We start from the raw sequence: 20,955 nt of genomic DNA, 5'->3' as shown, positions 1-20,955 counted from the left end.
CAGACTGCAGGGTGAGAACTGACTCCTTCAGCTATCCTTAGACCATCACGCGTGCTGTGGCACACACGTGCCAACACTCGCAGACACATATAATAATTGTAATAGAATGAAGGAGGGCTGGAGAGATGGCACAGTGGTTAAGAGCACTGGCTGTTCTTCCAGAGGTTCAATTCCCTGTACCCACATGGCAGCTCACTCCAGTTCCAGGTACCTGACACACTCATATAAATATACAAGCAGGAAAAACAACAATGCACAGAGATTTTTTAAAAAATGGAATAAAAAGTAGAAAAAGAAAGTAATCCAAGTTATGGCCTGATTTTCAAATACTCATGTGTTTAATAACTGAAGTTATTCTTGAATCTCTGTATGAAAATGTGCTTCTGTCTTTGATATGACAGCCTGAAGGTCTTAAGACAGCAAGCCAACATAATCTGCACAAATGTAGCAAGATGTCAACTGTAGAAGTATACTGGTACTGACTGGAGTAGGTGTATGTGAGTGTGGTACACACGTGGCACAGCATGTATGGGGAGGTAACAGGTCGACTCTCTGGAGTCAGTCCTTTTCTGTCCTGGTGGAATTTGGTGATGGAATTCAGGTGGTCAGATTTAGATGGCAAACACCCTTACCTGCTGGCCATCTCACCAATCCTACTTCAAGTTTTCCATAGTAAGTTGTTGGAAGTGGGTGAAGTCACCATCATGCCATTGAACCTCAAATTCTCACAGAATTTTCATAGATTCACTCGTGGGAAAATGCATGACTATCCATGATGCAAAGTTTACCATTCATCACTACAAAGAGAAAAAAATTAAGATGTCACTTTCATAAAATGAATTTTTTAAATAAGCAAAGGTGTTTCCTCATCCATTTATAAAACCTTTCAATGTATTTGTACAATTTTTCTGTACAGATTTGGTTTTATTTACTAATATTTCTATAACCATCCTAAAAATTGTGATTATCTAACCTGTAATGGGACCTATTACATACCTGAATATAAGAACATCTCACCTGAGAACATTCTTTAAAAATACAGATTCTAGGGGCCAGGGAGATGGCTCATGGGTTAAAAACAATTGCTGCTTTTCCAGATGTCCCAGAACCCACATTGGGTGGCTCCAAACCACATGTAACTCGAGATCCAATGGAGTTTTCTTCTAGCCTCTGTGGCTACTGGCACATGCATAGGGCACATGCACCCACACACACGTATACACACACACACAAACACATAAACACTTTTAAAATCTTTTTTCAAAACATAGATGCTGGGTACTCATTTGCTAGGTAACTCTAAGAGATGCCTAGGAATCAGAAATTTTGAAACCTTTAATTTGTTTGCTTTCTCAAACAGGGTCTCACTGTGTATCCTAAGAGGACCTTAAACTCTCTATCCTCCTGGCCCAGCTTTCTGAGGGCTGGAGTTATAGGTGTGCACTCTATTACCCATGTGATAAATTTAATTTACCAAATAAATCAGCACATACTTCATTTGCTCAGTCCATAGCTGTCAATATTATTCTGAGTATTTTGCTATCATAAATAATAATCACAAAAATTCTAATAGGTATCTCTCTTCATACACTGTTTTCTGAAGAGGATAAAGTGGGGGCACTCCCTTCTTAAAAAGCAAATATTTTAGTAAGCAGGCAACTGTGGTCACTGTTGCTCTGGGGAACCCACCACCCTACTGTAATCTGAGAATCACAGGGAACAGTGGCAGATATTCAAAGCTATGCTTGCTATTTAAAAATGATTCATTAAGAGATTCCTATTAATTGGGGTAGAAAGAGGGCTCAGCAGCTAAAAGCACCTACTATTCTTGCCGAGGATTGGGGTTCAATACACATTGAACACATGAAGGCTTACAACCATCTCTGTAAGTCCAGTTCCAGAGAATCTGGCACCCTCTTCTGGCCTCTGCAGGCACGAGCCACACACAATGCACGTACCAGATACGTACGTACATGCAGTCAAAACACTATAACATAAAGCCGGGCATGGTAGCACATGCCTTTAATGCCAGTACTTGGGAGGTAGGCACGATGATCTCTGTGTGGTTGAGACCAGCCTGATCTACAGAGGGAATTCCAGGACAGCTAGGGCTGTTGCACAGAGAAACCTTGTCTTGAAAAACCAAAAAGAAAAACCACTCATAAAATAAAAATAATTCTTTTCAAAAAGAGAGACTCCTTTGCCTCTGTCACTATAACCACAGAATCCATGCTACTTTTGAGTCTACAACCCACAAAATGACTCCTATATTTTCAGTTGTCTAACCTCACCTCCACCATCTGCTACTCTGGTAATTAAACTCAAGGCCTCAATGTACAAAGCAAGTGTTCTGCCACTGAGCTACATCCCTAGTCCACTATTGTCTTATGCTTATCTAAGTTCATAATTGTAAGGGAGGAATAGCTCAGTGATACATAGCATGAGTTAGGTCCTGGGTTGATCCTAACCACCAAAAATAAATAAGTAAATTCATTAATTAAATAACTTTTTAAAGAAAAGAAGACCAAAAGCTAATACATAATAATCTAATGTATGTCATAGCTACTATAGTAGCAGCATATACTTCAAAAAAATCACTAAAATTTTAAATGTCTCACCAAAAAAACAATTACATGTGGTTATTTAGACTGATTTAGACATTTCATAATATATAAATTTCAAAGTGTTATTTTAAATGTATACCATTTTTGTCAAGTAATCTTTTACCATGTTTTAATTCCAGCACTCTTAAGACAGAGGCAGGTGGATCTCTGTGAGTTTGTGGCCAATTTGATCTACATAGCCAGTTCCAGAACAGCCAGGCCTGCAAAAGGAGGCCTATCTCAAAATAGAAATCAAGTATTCATTATTGAGTTCACATTTATGAGTCCCCAAGGGCACTTTTCACACACAGTCTTATACATGCTAAACTAGTGTCAGGCCTTTGCAAATGCAAAACATTTGGTGTCCATCCTGTTGTTGTTAGGCTGGCCTCAAAGTCTAAAGCATATGTGTGTTACCATGGCCTGTACTGCTAAAGATCAAAATGGCACACAATTATCACCCAAAGACATATAAAGCTTATGTTTCTTAAACAAGAATGTGGTGCTCTTTGCCCAAGTTTCTCTAAAAAATCTTTTCCCTCTTTAAAAGGAGGTCGCATAGTACTCAATATTAAAAATCACCGACTGAAGAGACCACAGGGACTGTTTCTCTCACCCACCATCCAAGTTAGATCCAGCACTCATCAGAAATCAAGGGCGGTGTCTGGACAGAACCCAGGCAGGCTGAGAAGGCTGGGCTGGGCCTTTGTGTCCCAGATCTGCAGCCACAAGAATCACTTTTTGTCTTTTTTCATATTGACAGAAACCAATGCACCAAGTCTCAAGAATGCTTTCTGGATTGGATGCAGTAAGAGAAGCCTGTAAATTCCAATGATCCAGAGGCTAAGGCAGGAATATTGATTAGACTTAGGAGCTCAGCCTCGGCTACATAGAAAGTGTCTGGGCTAAACAGGGAGACTTTGTCTTCAGAAGGAAAAATAAATAAATTTTAAAAAGCAAGCATTCTGAGACTAAAGCCAGCTAAAGCTACTCTATTATACTCATAGGAAAGAGACCCTTAAACGAATCATAAAATTACATAGTAGCTTAAAAAGAAGAAAATCCCCGGCCACCATTACAAAAGATAACTAGCAATCCTGTGAGTGAATTCTAGGCCAGCCAGGGACACATGAGTCCCCTGGGGGCCGAAAAGAAAATCCAGACAATGGTGGCTCAAGCCTTTAATCCCAGCACATAGGGGGCAGAGGCAGGCAAGTCTCTGAGTTTGAGGCCACATGGTCTACAAGAGTGAGTTCCAGGATAGCCAGCTCTTACAAAGAGAAACCTTGTCTCGAAAAACTAAAAAGAAAAAAGAAAAAAAAATCCTAAGACCTCAATACAGCCATTACGTCCACTACGTCGGGCCCATTTCTGCCCTCCATAGTCCCAATCTCCCTCGCATCCTCTCCATGACAGCTTGCCAAGCTATACTTCATTAATCCTGACCTGCAACCGGACTGTTCGGCCAGGAGAGCCATAAACTGAAGAGGCCACAAATAACAGACTCCACCGGCCACAGAACCGGCGCTTAGCTAGCCCCTCCCTCGGCAGCAGAGCTAAACCCAAGGCGCATGCACCGCCAGAGCCCGTCGCGCTTCGATGGCGTCACACAAGGCGCATTGTCCGAGATCTGGTCTCATCCATTGATGCCGCCTGGAGCAAGTCTGTCTGTGTACTGTGCGCAAGTTGTTTCTTGGGCACAAGGGATTTTTCCAGCGGAAAGGTAAACAAGAAAGAGTCCTGGTGGCTGAAAGCTGCTGAACGAAGTGAAGAAAGGGGAAGAGTGAGTGAGACCTGAAGGAAACGTCATCAAAGCGCTCCGGAAGCGTCCGACAATGAAGGGTAAGCGGGATGAGAGACACGAAATTGGGCCGGGATGACAGTATAGAGGGTCTGGAACAGGAAGCTGAATCAGGGATACCTGTCACAACAGAGTCCCAAGACAGTTTCCAGGGAACTGACTCATAGTACACAAAAGAAATCAAGGTGCAGAGTGTGAAGTGGCCGGACACAGTCTCTAAGCTAGGAATAGATGTCAAGATGGAGTGTGTGTTCTCCCCAGGGGAGCTAGGGCTGCTCAGGGGAACTAGAAGAGGTGGATCCAAGACCTTGGCAGGACTTAGCCACTACCTGCCCAGATAACTGCTGACAGGACCTGCTCCCCTCTACCACCTGGCTTTTTACCCTTTGTCATGTAAAAACCTTCTTAGGCCCAGTATAGCAAACCTAAGGCATTGGTATTTGAGCAGAAAAGAGATGTTCCAGGAAAGGAAGCAAGCACTGGAGCAATATAAGAGGGAGAGGGGATACTGTAAAGATTAAGCTTCTGATCTGTTGATTTACACTCCTGCCATGTCCTTTTATCAGAGATCAAGTGCCTTGGCATATCTCAACTTCAATATTATTTTGTACATAACTAGGAATAACTATGTTTAAAATTGCTTAGAAAGATTAATGAGATTAAAATAAATGTATACATGCACCTACCAGTGTATATATGTGTTGTTTTAAATCAACTACTTGACAAGCAGTGAGTGTACCAGAGCTATTACATGTGTACTGCTGCAGAAAGACTTCCAACTCTGTTGCTAGGCATCTGGAGTAGGTAAAACAAAGTTATTCCTAGAGTCCCAGGCCCTGCACATTAATCTCAATAAACAAACTGGAGTCTCAATCTGCAGTTCAACGGAGAACTAGATTCTGTATGTAAAACTGGTAACTACCTTGGTTTGTTTGCTTGGTCAAACATGTACTCAGGGAAGCACAGGAGAACAGAGGTGGGTTTTTGTTTCTTTGTTTGTTATTATTGTTGCTGTTAGGATAAGGTCCGCTATATAATTCTGACTGAGCTGGAAACAGACTGTAAAGGAGGCTGGCCTCTCCCTCTGAAGTGATTGGATCAACTGTGAGCGCTACCACACTCAGCTCAGAGACTAAATGTATAGAGTGTAGTGTGAGCTACATTTTCTGGTCATTTGCCCTTTCCTACCACATTTACAACTGTACTCTGTCCCCCAATGCCACCGTGATGGTTTCCTCCAAACAAATAAGAAACAGAAGCATGGAGGTTTAGAGAGATTTTGGCATCATGCTGGCCATATTTAGAATTTGCAGAAAGACTGTTGTATTTTGTCTGTCAGGATACATTCCAATTTTATAGATTCTAAACAGCGAAAAATATGTTTTAAATTTCTTATAGTCAGCAAAATACAGTGTTTCAACCAACCACCCCCTAACCATTAACATCACCTCAGTTTTAGTGTCTTCATTCCTTAGTGAGCAACTGCCCCAGCATAATTATAACTTGTATTTTAAATCAGAACTACTCTAAATGTGATCCAATGAGGAGTTTTTCTGGACATGCAGAGTCTGGAGTAGGAACTAAAACCCCATGTTTTAATAAGATCCCAGAGGTTCTTAAACACATTAAGCTTTGAGAGGTGCTCTTTTAAACCTCATCCTAAATATTTCTAGGACAAATCTGGCCAGAGGGAAGAGTTAAGAAGTATCTAAGATAGTTGTGGTGGTACATGTCTGTAATCCCAGGAACTAGCACTTAGGAGCCTGAGACAGAAGTATTGGAGGTTTAAGGCCATTGTGAGCTACATAGCAAATTCTAAGTCAGCCTAGGATGCCAAGTGAGACTGTGTCTTTAAATAAATATGTAAATAAGCAGCATTCAGTAGGACCAGGGACACGGATCCATGGTGAAGCATTTGCCTGGCATGCATTAAACTCCAATGAGTTTAATCCCCCAGGACTGCAGAGTAAAACAGAAGTACCATCCAAGAAAGCTTTGCCTTTTCATACTAACTGTTAGGCCCAGATTGTGACACCAAAGATACCACCAAAGACCTTAGGTACAGAATGCAAAAGCAAGGTTTATTTCTGTTTACAAGCCGCGGGCAGGGAAGCTCGATCCAAAGCACTCACTCATAGTAACCGTGAGGCCAGGAGGAACTTGCTTTTTCTTTGTGTGGCTAGCTTTTTAAAGGCAAAATCCACAAGCTCTTCAGGGGGGTTGGGGGAGTTTTGCACGGGTGCGACTCAGATTGGTTTATTTTTATCTGTTCTCTTTCAATTGGGTGGGGGTATGTAACCTTTGAATTTACTGGTTGGTGGTTACAATTTATCACTTTGGGGACAGTCCAGCACAAGTCCCAGGCTTTGTCCTTGAGCCACCATGGGGGCTGGCTGGCCAAGCACGTACTGCACATAACTCTAAGTTGGTGAGGGGCCCCAGAGAGTAAACGTCTGGCTGAACTTTGAGCAGTCTGAGTACGTGCAGAAAGGGAGCTACTGCAAGGACTATGTCTTTTGTTCATGGCCCTCCCAGAAACTGCTTGCTTAAGTCTCAGGAAACTGAAATTGAGGCCTGATCTCTGAGAGAAGACTGAGCAGCCTGTTATGGCATCTGCTTGGTCCTTTCACTAACCAAGTATTCCGTCTCTAAATAAGTGTAGTTTTGGTCATACTTAGAAGAGCCTTGGATATTACACTCATTCCTAACAGGAAGTAATCCTCTATTTTTGTCTTTCATCCCCCAGCTGTGATTTACCATGCCTTTTCTCATAAAGAAGCCAAGGAGCACGATGTACAGGTACAGTCTTTCAAAGGTGGGCTGGGAGCAGTAGACTTGATAGCAAAGATGGTTCAATGTCTACTAAGACTGGTCTAGCTGTCCTTTCCCATGGATTACTCTTCACCTTAACAGTCAGCATATTAGACCCCATTGAGGTCTTTTGTGCTGATGTCTTCTTGTGCCAGACTCCTTTTTTAGGGTACCAGAGTCAGCTCTGAGGGACTTGGACTCCTAGATTTCATGTCATCTTCCACTCCATGGGGAATGACAGCCGGTGCCTACCTGAAACCTGACTTGCTCTTGCTTCTGTGTTCAGTGTTCAGGCCATTTCATAAGTGAATGTTATAAATTCTGTCTGGATGCTTCAGCATGCTTTGTCAGTTGGGTGGACATGTCACCTGTGTCTCATAAAGAACACATGCCCTACCAGGCTGTGTGGCCCATGCCTTTAATCCCAGTTCTTGGGAGGCAGAGGCAGGCAGTTCTCTGAGTTTAAAGACAACTAGGGATATACAGAGAAACCCTGTCTCAAAAAAGCAAAAGAGAGAGAATATCCTTGAAATCAAGATTTTAAAAGGCCTTGATTTTATTTCCCCATGAAAGAGAGACTACATATGAGTTTAAAAGAACCAAATTGTTCTGATATTGATGATAGATTGTTTAGCCATCCCGACTTTGAACTGCCTCAAAGATTGTGTGTTCTGTCGTTTTACCCCCTGCTTTAGCAGAGAGAGGATATCGGCCACTGTTGATATGTTAACCTAAATAAAGCTGGAAGTTAGCCTCAGACTTGTTTTTACTGTCTGGTTAGTGCAAAAAGAGCCCAGCAAATGGTCCAGTCAAGAGGTAGGTCCTCAGGAAAGAGCACTGTCCGGGTTGCAGCAGATGAAGGCCAAGTGAGATGCCTGCTGCCCAGTGAAGAATAGACTGTTGCTGCCCCAACTTGAGAGGTGGTGACACTAGAGTGTCTCAGGACTGGGTGCAACAGTGAAGTGGTTTCACCCGCTCTTCCCTAGGGTATTACAGTCCTGTGGATGAGAGTCAGTAGTGCCCGAGATGCACTTCACGCTTTCTGCCTCAAGGGGGACTGGAGCAGACCTCTCCAACAGCAGCCACATGGAGGCCACAAGGCTGAAAAGCAAGGAAAGGGGACTATGGTGCTCAGTATCAGATTTCCTCCTCCTTGACCTGCCTGGAACCCCCAGGCAATTTCCCCTAGTTCTGGAATGGCTATTTCCCTAACACCCCCAGCTCCCTTCCACTTCAAGCTAGTCTTGTGGTCATGACTTATTAAATAACCTGTATCATCCATTTCTCAAGCTTCCTTCCCCACAAGGATTAGAGAAGTCTTGTGTTACAAAGGATTTTGAATGCTCAAAAGAGTTACCTCAGAGAAACAGGACAGGAAGTAAGTGTTTGACCTGGCTACAGTGTAGGACAGTGTCACAGTTAGCATGTGAGTGTTACTTTTACATCTTGGTAGTTGTGTGTAGCAAACACTTGGAAGACAAGGGATTTGTAACCTAGATCAGCAAAAATGGTGGCTCTCAGGAACGGGACATGAGGACCCCGGAGTCTGAGAACAGAACAGTAAACCACACCACCATGTTTCCCAGCAGGAGCTTGGAAGCCAGCGGGCTGAGGCCTTTGTGAGGGCCTTCCTGAAGCAGAGCATAGTTCACTGGAGCCAGCAAGACTTTTGAGAGCCATCTGCAACTTAAGGCTGTGGTCTTGGAATACTTGTCAGAAGCCAAAGCAGCAGAAGAAGAAATCCAAAGGCCTCACTGCCAAACAGAGGAGAGACATGAGGCTCTTTGACATTAACCCAGAGCAACAGAGGTACGCCCATCTTTCCTAAAGGCCTTGCCACTCATCATTGCCTAGTCTTTCTGGTCAGGGTGTGGACTGGTGATTCCAGGGGCTCACTAGGCAGCTCTGCCCCCTTAGTCTCAGGGGCTTCTCTGCCTTCTGTCACAGGAGGCAGCCTCCCCCTATCAATGTTTTTATGTCTTGGCTTGGCTTCTAAAAGTCAGGCATTGGTGAGCCAGAGAACTTTCATCATTGAGTGTCTCTCCTAGGTTCACTAATAAGTGAGTCTGTTACCCATAGCCACAGACTGTCTTGGCTTTCTAGAAAAGTGGAACTGATTTTCCTTAATATGGACTTTCTTATAGCTTTTAATATCACTAGACAGAATCACCCACTCAAAGGTTACTGCCAAGGAGAGGTACTGCCTACACTTGTCTGAAGTTTCTGAAAGCAATATATCACTTTCTTATGGGAGGATGTCTCCCTTAAGGCAGTTCTGAGTTTGTGTGTACAGCCACTATTTATAGGCTTTGTATAACACTCTATTGCCACATAGCCTTCCACGTCCCAGAAGGCATGAGAGTGTCACTTTACTCTGCGACTATCTCCCTGGGGTTCTTGCAGGAAGTTCTTGTTTCAAGTTTGAGCCTGGTGTTCTTGACTCTCTGACCCTGGCTTTGTGTGAACGGGCACCAAGACAAATGGTAATAGTCCCAGGGAAAATCTTTTGGTACTCTCCCTTCACTTTCCGGACATTCCCACTACTTTACACGAGGCCCTGCTTTGCAAGTCTGCTAAACTTATTCCTGATAATTCAGAATTAACTTTATTATTTGTACAACCACAATAGGCAATCCAAGAAAGGACTTGCCCACTTTATATTACCCACTCATACTGGGTTGCCTGGACCATTAGCAAAAGGAAATGAAGAAATTGATCAATTACTGGTAGGAAATGTATTGGAAGCCTCAGAATTTCAAAAGAAACATCATGTTAACCGTCGAAGCTTAAAGAAATGTAGGTGAATTTCTAAGTGGTCTTATTAAATAAAACACAAAGCCAGATATAGGGGTGAAAGCCTGGGAGAGATCAGGGAAATAGGGAAAATCACAGCTAACCTTACTCACCAACTTGGCAGCTTCCAAACGCGAGTTACTTCCTGTTTACCCACACCTTGCTGTTCTGCCATCTGATTTGCTCTCTCCCTTCAGCTACATCATTTTCTCATCCTACTCAGCTCTGTCACTTCCTCTCTGTCTGTACAGACCTCCACAGTTAACTAGTTTTGGAATTTATGGCGTGTGCCACTACACCTGGCTCTGTTTCCAGTATGGCCTTGTACACACAAAGATCCTGCCTACCAAATGATAGGATTAAAGGCATTGCCTGACTTCTTTGTTACTTAAAATGGCTTGCTATTTCATCCAATCTCCAGGGAAGCTTTATTTATTAAAGCACAAATAAAATGTCACCATATTTCAGCACAAATAAAATATCACCACAAAGAAAAAAATTTTCATTACTTGGCACCAAGCTAAGGAAATTAGAAAAAAACTGTCCTGCTTGTTCTTTGTATAAGCAAGTTCCTTTACCTGCAGGAACTAATCTTAAAGGTACATACACAAAGAAATGAAATTTGGCAAATGGATGTATTTCATTTAGCAGAATTTGGAAAATTAAAACACATTCATCATATCTTTGATACATACTCTGGATTTTAATTGGCACCTGCATTAAGTTCTGAAAAGGCTGATTCTATAATTACACTTTTATAGAAACAAAGGCTGTAATGGACATAGCAATACAAAATAAAAATGATAACACCTCAGCATATATCTCCTGCAAAATGACACTTTTTTTTTTACAGGTTACAACATAAAACACATTACAGAGATGCTATATAATCCTACCGTACAAGCAATTCTTGAAAGACCTAATAACACTCTAAAGGAGATGCTTGTCAAACAGAAGGATGATATGAGGACCCCTAGGGATAGAGTGCACAATGCTTTACTTACCTTAAATTTTTTAATTGCTAATGAAACAGTAACAACAGCTCCTGACAGGCATTGGACGATACAAAAACTCCTGTGTACTGAAAGGTTGCCTTTACATCAGTATGGAAAATGGGAAAGGTGTTATGATGGGGTTGAGGTTATGCTTATGTTTCTAGAGGAGATTAGAAGTTGTGGATACCAACAAAATTAATAAAGCTTAGACATGAGCAAAAGAAGTCTCCTGAATGCTTCCTGTTACTGAGATGCATCTGGGAAGGAAAAAACACAGGAATGCCTTTGGAGCAGACAGCTAATCCTCCTACTTGGGGACAGCTTAAGAATTTATATGACAAAGGGGAGGTGGTAATTCCTATGACTCAGAAACCTCTGAATTCTACAAATCTATTACTTTTCATGCTACCTATGGTAACTTTACAGGTAAAAGGGACTGATCATAGTTACTTAGACTTTACTCCTAATCCTCCAATTAATTTAGCAGTAAGGTGGGGAAATATGGATATTCCTGTGGTAGTTAATAAATCTTCTTGGTTATCTGATCCTTATGATTACTGAGGCCTTACTCAGCCAATGGAGGAGGGTAAAGAGATTAAAAATTATACTGTGGGAGCATAAGGAATTCCTATTCATATGGGAAATGGAATTCAGTGTCTAAATATAACCTCTCAAGTATGACTATCCACTGTGCTACCTAAGATTATCATAGTAAGTTTTATATACTTCATGCATCTGGTTTTAAAGGACAGGTGATTAATGCTACTAGATACATAAATCTGCCATTCTGTGAGATGAAGGTTACCAACAAGGTCTCTGACTGGATACATTGGCAACAATGCAAGACTGAGAAACCTCGAGTGCTAATTAATATGTCCTGTGGAGACATCACTGATTGGAGCCCTTATGGCTCCCCTCAAGGAAAATATTCTCACTTAGAATTAAAATTGAAGTGGTATAGTTTGAGTGGAACTGTAGAAATTAGTTCTTATGTTAATGAACCTATCCAATGGCATGGAATTGGAATGTCAAGTTGTCTGCTGCAATTTGACAATTCAATTTATACTAACTTGTGAAAGTTATCAAATGCCTCCCACTCTCTTTTTTTATAAATTTTTTCACTTAAAATTTTTTTCTTTCATTTTACATACCAACCTGTTTCCCCTTCCTCCCCTTCTCCTACTTCTCCCCACCTTCCTGCCCCCATCCCACCCCATCTCCTTATAGAGGGTAAGGCCTCCCTTGGGTAATCAACACAGGCTGGCATACCAAGTTGGGGCTGGACCTAGCCCCACCCCACTGGATAAGGGCTGAGTAAGATATCTCACCACAGGGAATGGGCTCTAAAAGCCAATTCATGTACCCAGGATAAGTCCTGGTCCCATTGCCAGGGGACACACAAAGACATCATGCCACACAACTTTCACCCCCATTCAGAGGGCTTAGTGTAGTCCAATGCAGGCTCCCCAGTTGTCAGTCCAGAGTCCATGAGCTCCCACTAGCTTGGGTCAGCTATCTCTGAGATTTTTCCCATCATAATCCTGAACCCCACCCCCTTGTTCCTATAATCCTTCCTCCCTCTAGTCAACTGAAATCCATGATCTTGGCCAATTGCTTGGCTATCGGTCTCTGCATCTGCTTCCATCAGTCACTGGATGTAGATTCAGATGTAGATTCAATGATGACAGTTAGGGTAGACACCAATCTCAGTGCAGGGGAAAGCTAGTTCAAGCACCCTCTCCACCAATGCTACGAGTCTTAGCTGGGGACAATCTTGTGAGTTTCTGGGGTTTTCCATAGCTGCAGATTTTTCCCCATCCCCTTCATGGAACTTTCTGTCAAGATATCTCTTTCATTGCTCTCCCTCTCTATCTCTCCCCAAACTCGGCCATCTCAAGTACTCATGTTCCCACCTTCCATCCCCTCCCTCTATTTCCCACTCCCAGTTTACCCAGGAGATCTTGACTCTTTCCCATTCCTGGGGCAATCCACATGTGGCCCTCTTGGTGTCCTCCTCTTTACATAACTTCTCTAGGGTTGTGGATTGTAGCCAGGTTATCCTTTGCTTTGCATCTAATATTCACTTATGAGTGAGATATTACTGTGTTGGTCTTTCTGGGTCTGGGTTACCTCACTCAGGATTATTTTTTCTTGTTCAATCCATTTGCCTACAAATTTCATAATGACTTTTTTTTTTGGCCACTGTGTAAATGTACCACGTTTTCTTTATCCATTCTTCAGTTGAAAGGCATCTAGGTTGTTTCCGGGTTCTAGCTATTATAAATAATGCTGCTATGAACATAGTGGAACAAATGTCCTTGTGGTGTGGTTGAACATCTTTCTGGGTATATGCCCAGAAGTGGTATTGCTGGATCTTGAAGTAGGTTGATTCCCAATTTTCTGAGATACTGCCATACTGATTTCCAGAGTGGCTGTACAAGATTGCATTCCCACCAGCATTGGAGGAGTGTTCCCCTTTCTCCACATCCTCTCCAACACAAGCTGTCATCATTGTTTTTTATCTTAACCATTGTGACAGGTGTAAGATGGTATCTCAGAGTTGTTTTAATTTGCATTTCCCTGATGGTTAAGCATGTTGAACATTTCCTTAAATGTCTTTTGGCCATTTGAGATTCTTCTCTTGAGAATTCCCTGTTAGCTCTGTAGCCTATTTTTTTTATTGGATTGTTTGATATTTTGCTGTCTAGTTTCTTGAATTCTTTATATGTTTTGGAAATCAGCCCTCTGTCAGATGTGGGATTGGTAAAGATCTTCTCCCATTCTGTATGCTGCCTTTTGTCTTATTGACAGTGTCCCTTACATTAAAGAAACTTCTCAGTTTGAGTAGGTTCCATTTATTAATATTTGCACTCAGTGTCTATGCTACTGGTGTTATATTTAGGAAGTGGTCTCCTGTGCCAATGCATTCAAGACTATTTCCTACTTTCTCTTCTATCAGGTTCAGTGTAACTGGATTTACTAATTCCCTTGAATTTGAGTTTTATACATGGTAATAGATATGGATCTATTTGCATTCTTCTATATGTAGATACCCAGTTATGCCAGCAGCATTTGTTGAAGACACTTTCTTTCTTTTTTTTGCACTGTATAATTTTGGCTTTAACTTTAAGCTGTGGTGGTCTGATAAGATACAGGGGGTTTCTCCAATTTTTTTGTATCTGTTGAAATTTGTTTTGTTACCAAGTATGTTGTCAATTTTGGAGAAGGTTCCATGGGGTGCTTAAAAGAATGTATATTCTTTTGTGTTTGGGTGAAATGTTCTATAGATGTCTGTTATGTTCATTTGAGTCATAACATCTATTAGTTTCCTTATTTCTCTGTTAAATTTCTGTATGGCCGACCTGTCCAGTGGTGAGAGGAGGGTGTTGAAGTCTCCCACTATTAGGGTGTGGTGTTTGATGTGTGATTTGAGCTTTAGTCCTGTGGGATGCTCTGTATGCTGTGAATGTGTTGCTCTGATTGGTTGATAAATAAAATGCTGATTGACCAGTAGCCAGGCAGGAAGTATAGGCAGGATAAACAGACAAGGAGAATTGTGAGAAGTGGAAGGCTGAGTCAGGAGACACTGCTAGCCGCTGTCAGAAGAAGCAACATGTAAAGATACTGGTAAGTCATGAGCCATGTGGCAAGGTATAGATTAATAGAAATGGGTTAATTTAAGATATAAGAACTAGATAGCAAGAAACCTGCCATGGCCATACAGTTTATAAGTAATATAAGTCTATGTGTGTTTATTTGGGTCTGAGTGGCTCCGGGTCCAGGTGGGACTGGAGATAACTCCAGCTGCACTTTAGTAATGTTTCTTTTACAAATGTAGGTGCCCTTGTAATAGGGGCATAAATGTTCAAAATTGAGACTTCATCTTAATGGATTTTTCCTGTGATGAATATGAAATGCCCTTTTTCATCTGTTTTGTTTGATTTTCGTTTGACGTCTGTTGTGTTAGATATTAGGATAACTACACCCACTTGTTCCTTAGGTCCATTTGATTGGATATTTTTTCCTAGCCTTTTTTTTACTCTGAGGTAGTGTCTGTCTTTGAGGTTGAGGTATGTTTCTTGTATGCAGCAGGAAGATGGATCCTGTTTTTGTATCCATTCTGTTAGCCTTTGTCTTTTTACAGGTGAATTGAATCCATTGATATTAAGGGATATTAATGACCAGTGACTGTTAATTCCTGTTTTTTTGTTTGTTTGTTTTGGTGGTGGTAGTGTGTGTGTTTCCCTTCTTTGGGATTTGCTGGTGTAACTTTATCTATTGCCAGTGTTTTGTTAGTTGCAGTAACTGCCCTGGGTTGGAGTTTTCCTTCTAGTACTTTCTGTGGGGCTGGATTTGTGGATACATAATGTTTAAATCTGGTTTTATCATGGAATATCTTGTTTTCTCCATCTACAGTGATTGAAAGCTTTGCTGGGTATAATAGTCTGGGCTGGAATCTGTGCTCTCTTAGTATCTGCATAACATCTGTCCAGGACCTTCTGGCTTCCAGAGTTTCCATTGAGAACTCAAGTGTAATTCTGATAAGTCTGCCTTTATATGTTATTTGACCTTTTTCCTTTGTTGCTCTTAATATTCTTTTTTTATTCTGTATGTACAGTGTTTTGACTATTATGTGATGAGAGGACTTTTTTTGTGGTCCAGTTTATTAGGTGTTCTATATGCTTCTTGTACCTTCATAGGCATGTCTGTCTTTAGGTTGGGAAAGTTCTTTTCTATAATTTTGTTGAATATATTTTCTGTACCTTTGAGCTGGAATTCTTCTCCTTCTTCTATCCCTATTATTTTTAGGTTTGGTCTTTTCATGGTGTCCTAGATTTCCTGGTTGTTTTGTGTTAAAAATTTGCTGGATTTCAACATTTTCTTTGACCGATGAATCTATTTCCTCTATAGTATCCTCAATCTGATATTCTCTCTTCCATTTCTTTTATTCTGTTGGTAATGCTTGCCTCTGTAGTTTCTGTTCATTCATTCAGATTTTCCTTTTCCTGAATTCCCTAAGTTTGAGTTTCTTTATTGCCTCTATTTCAGTTTTCAAGTCTTGAACTGTTTCCTTCACTTGTTTGGTTGTTATTTCTTGGGTCTATTGATTTTAAGAGATTTATTGATTTCCTCCAACTTTTTGTTTGTCTTTTCCTCCATTTCTTTAAGGGAATTTTTCATTTCCTCTTTTAGGGCCTCTATCATCCAGAGTGGTCTCACTCTCATGTAGGTGCTGTCTAACAGAGATTCCTTGTCTCAGCAGGTCAATCCTGCATGGATTTCTTATATTCCAGACACTTTCCAAGGGAATAACCCCAAACTGAAAGCACTACGCAAACTCTGTTTCAATTTTGTTTGCTGGGGTTCCACAGGGCACAGTTATGTGATTAGACATCACACCATGCTATGGACAGAGATGGAATGTGTAATGGGAGCCCATCACTGCAGCTTGTCAACCCAACAGTACACATATATACATATACATACACACACATATGCTTTCAGCATCATTTATCACTTGCAGTTTATCAAGCCAATAGTACGTGTATACATATGTTCTCACCACCACTTATGAACATGGAATATAGAAAAGTCAGAATTCTTTACCCTCTAATTAAAAAAAAAACATTTTTTTCAGAGTGCAGATCCATAGCCACCTCTTTAACATTTCAAAAAATAGAATAATTTCCTGTATGAATGAGTGCATCTGAAGGCTTCTGATTACATTATTTTAGAAGAGTATATAATTACGTGTGCTTGGAGTGTTGAAGTGGGTTCTTACTGTCTAAGGCACAAGTTTTACTTCTCAACAGTGGGATACATGTGGGAGCACGCACATGAGTTTCAGTCTAGAGGATGGAGTTGTGGGATACATGTGGGGAGCATATGAGCTTCAGTCAGGTGGATAGAGTTGACACTAATAGTCTCCTAACTTTAACTTCCGTTTTTGTTGGAGGATGATATGAGTTAATATATATGTGCATTGTGAATGTGCTGTGCAGGTTTTGTGGCCCCTAGTCATTTTTTCCTTTTCTAAACAGATGCTCATAATCAATGCCCTTGAAAGAGGACTTTTCTGTTAATATCCACCAAGCACCGTTGGAGACTCTGACCCCAGGAATGCCACAGGCAAAACAGCAATGGGCTGCAAACTGCTTCCACCACGGGCATTCTCTGTCCAGCTTCAAACACTGGTGTTGCATTGGCCGTTTATTTCTTCTTTTATGGAGTAAGTTGGGCTCTGAAGACACCAGTTGGATGTGAGTCAGGTTCGCAAGGCACAAGTCAAGTGCTTTATATCTTGCTTGGTGAAAGGGAAGCCTGGGGTGATGGTTTTTTAAAAGATTTTTGAAGTATCTGACATCTTTGCCTCCTTACCAAGTGTAGTACAACTGCACGGGAAGCTAGGACAGCTTTAGAATGTGAGTTTAATGAGGCGAGTTCCTTCTCCGACATGGGCTTTCAATGACTCTTCACCCTGTGCACGCCCAGGGCATGATTATCTCGTCCCTCTTCTTTGTCTGCCCCTTGTTTTTCCTTTATGTCTGTTTCCTTGCTTCGAGTTAACTAAGCACAAAGATTACCTACTTTTGGTGATGCTCAATGGGACCCGGACACAGAAGTCATGACACTAGAGTGGACCCTGCCTTAGCTCTGTCGGGTCCATCTGTATGTCTTTTTGAAGCACCACTGATTTTTTTTTTCTAAAACAAGAGTAAAAAATGATCTGTAATACTCAATTTCTGATCTTGTTTTCTTTCACTTCATAATACTTCAATTTGGTTAATTCAAATGTCACTTCACATTTCATTCTCATTCTGTCTTAACTCTGCCTCCTCTCTCCCTCTTTGTCTCTCTCTCTCCCTCTGTCTCTCTCTGTCTCTCTCTGTGTGTCTCTGTCTCTCTTTCACCTATGAGAAAAATAGCTAAAAATATTTCAAAACCTTTATCTTAACCTTAACCACTATCCCCCCAATTTTTAGAATATTACTCTAATCCAATATTTTTTAGGATCAATAGCCATAGAGATAACTGTTGTCTTCTGTGGGTTTTGTTATTTAGTTTAATCTTTTATGGAACAGACTTTAAAAGTGCTGGATCCTTGGAATAAAAAAAAGTATTTTTATAAAAGTTAGGGAAATTTACAATAGCACTATAATTTATCTGACATTGTACAGTTTTATAGGATGTCTTTGTCTTACTGAAAGTTATCAGATGGAGCACAAAGTGTCATGTGACTGGTCTCCAGCATTTGTCATGGTTACCCACTCAACTGCTTAGTGCTGTCTGTGGGCCTTGTCCTTGAAATTGAAACAAAGCCTCACTTTTACATCAGCGTTCTGTTAATTACACAGCACATGCGCACACACACACACACACACACACACACACACACACACACACAGGGACACACAAAATAATAGAAAAGGAGGAGGAGAAAAAAGGAAAAAAGAAAATCATGATGCGTACACCTCACTCTCAGGGAACTTTATAAGGTATTTTTTGATATAGAGACATTATTTCACTTTTTATTTTACAGTACATAATTCTTATTTAACATGGGAAATAGTAAAATATTGTTCTGATATATGACAAATAATAAGTATTTTTTCATAAAAATAAAATTAAATAATATCATTGTAGTGAGCATAGTAAAAAAAAATGCCCTTTAGACAAGTAAAAATAGCTTAGTCAGGAACTCTAGTATACCCAAGTCTGCACCTGATAACCAGAACCCAGTAACATCACTCATTCAAGATAACCAGACACAGGCCCAGAACCCCATGATGCCCTGGAAAATGTATAAGCAACATACAATGCTCTGCTCTGCACATCTGGAGAGATCCCACCTTGATCTGCCCTGCAGCTGGAGAGTCTCCCCGAGGATCCTGACCCTCAAAGACACTGTTAGAGGCTAGACCTGACCTTCAACTAAGATACATCACACAGGTGAGCAGCCTTGGGGAGGGAGGCTCAGGACACTAGTTAGGAATTTATGTGATGACCTTCAGCATAATAAAATATACCTTTTGTTATACTAACTGCAAATATCTACCCTCTTGTTCACAAGAATCACATACTTAAGTCTAAAAATTCTCTTCAATTAAATTAAGTGAATTTCCATCTGTTTATCCTTTATAAAATAAGTATTTTTCACCCCCCAAAAATTTTTAAGATATTTTTATGCCATTTGATACAGCAGAGACATCAGAAATGCTCCTTTGTGGCCACTGATGGTTACTGTTACTGTGTTTTATAGATACATTGCTTTAAAACTATCAATTATAATTCAAAATTCAGAAAGTATGATTGAGAAAGGTATCAAATTTAAATAATATTTTATTTATTACTGTTCTGTGTGGATGATGTGCGTGGGGGTGGCACATGTGTGGAAACTGGTGGACAACTTGGTGGGGTCTCTTCTTCCACCTTGAGTTCTGAGGATCAAGCAAAGATCATCAGGCTTGTGTGTCAAGAAGCTCTTCCTGCTGAGCTTTGTCACTTGGCCAATGTCAGATTTTAAAAGAGAAGGCTAGCCACAGCAGGAGTTAGCACACATCCACCAGTGTGCGTTTTTTAATTTTTTTTGAGGATTTTTATACATGAGGCCAATGAATTTTCTCATCTCTTCCTTGCAACTCTTCCTGTGTCCCCACAATGTCCCCTTCTCAAAACACTCCATTTTCAAATTCACTTCTTCCTTGATAAGTAATTTTACACCATATATTCTACAGAGTCCAAGATATACCTGGGCTCTCAGAGCCTCAGTGTGTGTTGTGTTACAGATACCCCATTTGAAGATAGAAACCCACAGTCAGGTGTTCTCTGAACTCTGACAACAATCTTGTGTTGCAGAAGAAACCGCTTGATGACAGGTGAGACTTGCAATTACAAAAAGCCACAGAGGCAACTCTTGGCTCCACACTGTGATCTTTTCAGCTCTAATTCTCACAAGTTATCGCTGTTCATTCATGCAGGAAACATTAGGTTCTGTATATTTTTCTGGGTTTAGAGAAGGAGCCAATAATTCTAAAATTGTGTATCTGTTCTAAAGTGCCCTCTTATCTCTTAACCTGTGAGATGAGTATCTCATAGGATGCAACAAATGAAACAGGAAACATAAGCTGAAGACCAACGGAAAAAGAAGTTATTTCTCTCAGTTTATCATCAATAACAGATCTCCAAATGTGTCTCTTTGGGATTAAGATTTGTTTTATTTGTTAAAACAATTTTAAAATTTGAATTTTAAAATTAATAAAGGCATTTGCAGGACATATGAATTCTAGAATGAGGTAGAGTTCTGACTCTTTTACTGGCTTTTGGAACTCTACTCCTCATACTGGGTAGTCTCTCCCAGCCTTAATACATGTTTAGACTTACTGCAACTTGATGTGCCATATTTTGTTGATATTTGTGAGAGACCTGCCCTTTTCTGAACAGAAACAGGGGAGAAGTGAATTGGGGGGCGCGAGTAGAGGGCTAGGGGGAAGGACTGGAAGGAGAGGAGAGAGGGTAAACTGCAGCCAGGATGTAAAGTAAATAATTTTTTTTAATGGGGAGAATTCTCAATAGCTAAATCTCAATTGGCTGAGAAACACCTAATGAAATGTTCTACATTCTTAGCCACCAGTGAAATGGTAATCAAAACTACTTTGTGATTTCATCTTAACCTGTCAGATTAACCTGTCAGAATGGCTAAGATCAACAGAAGAAGCGACAGCTCATGCTGGGGAGGATATGAAGCAAGAGGAGCACTCCTCATTTGCTGGTAAGAGTATACAAGCCTTACAGCCACAATGGATATCAATGTGGCCGTTCAAGTTAATTGGTGCTCTAGTCATAATAGCCAGAAATTGGAAACAACGTAGATTTCCCTCAACAGAAGAATAGATAAAGAAAATGTGGTGCATTTAGAGGATGGAATATTACCCAGCTGTTTAAAAAATGAAAT

General features: G+C 40.8%; 1 protein-coding gene and 1 long non-coding RNA gene across 45 annotated transcripts in view; one reads left to right on the top strand and one right to left on the bottom strand.

Moving 5' to 3' along the window:
- Positions 1-316: 316 nt before the first annotated feature.
- LOC131901495 (uncharacterized) lies at positions 317-4,727 on the bottom strand. The gene is made up of 2 exons (XR_009376740.1): positions 4,050-4,727; positions 317-797 (listed from the first exon to the last, which is right to left on the bottom strand). It is a non-coding gene; the product is annotated as an uncharacterized LOC131901495 (long non-coding RNA).
- The window catches only part of LOC131901485 (synaptonemal complex protein 3-like), a 132,612-nt gene continuing 115,811 nt past the window's right edge, over positions 4,155-20,955 (top strand). For 2 of the 44 annotated variants that reach the window (XR_009376679.1, XR_009376685.1), the window contains exons 1-6: positions 4,177-4,445; positions 7,151-7,203; positions 8,802-9,024; positions 17,045-17,232; positions 18,762-18,953; positions 20,682-20,772. The gene's annotated coding sequence lies outside the window, so the exon portion shown is untranslated. The other 42 variants (XR_009376648.1, XR_009376649.1, XM_059252613.1 and 39 more) reach the window with 40 other exon arrangements.

This window comes from Peromyscus eremicus, unplaced genomic scaffold, assembly GCF_949786415.1.
Source record: "Peromyscus eremicus unplaced genomic scaffold, PerEre_H2_v1 PerEre#2#unplaced_91, whole genome shotgun sequence".
In the NCBI taxonomy this organism is placed as follows: domain Eukaryota; kingdom Metazoa; phylum Chordata; class Mammalia; order Rodentia; family Cricetidae; genus Peromyscus; species Peromyscus eremicus.
Note: the sequence above shows the minus strand (reverse complement) of the source record. Positions and strands in the feature narration are given on the sequence as shown.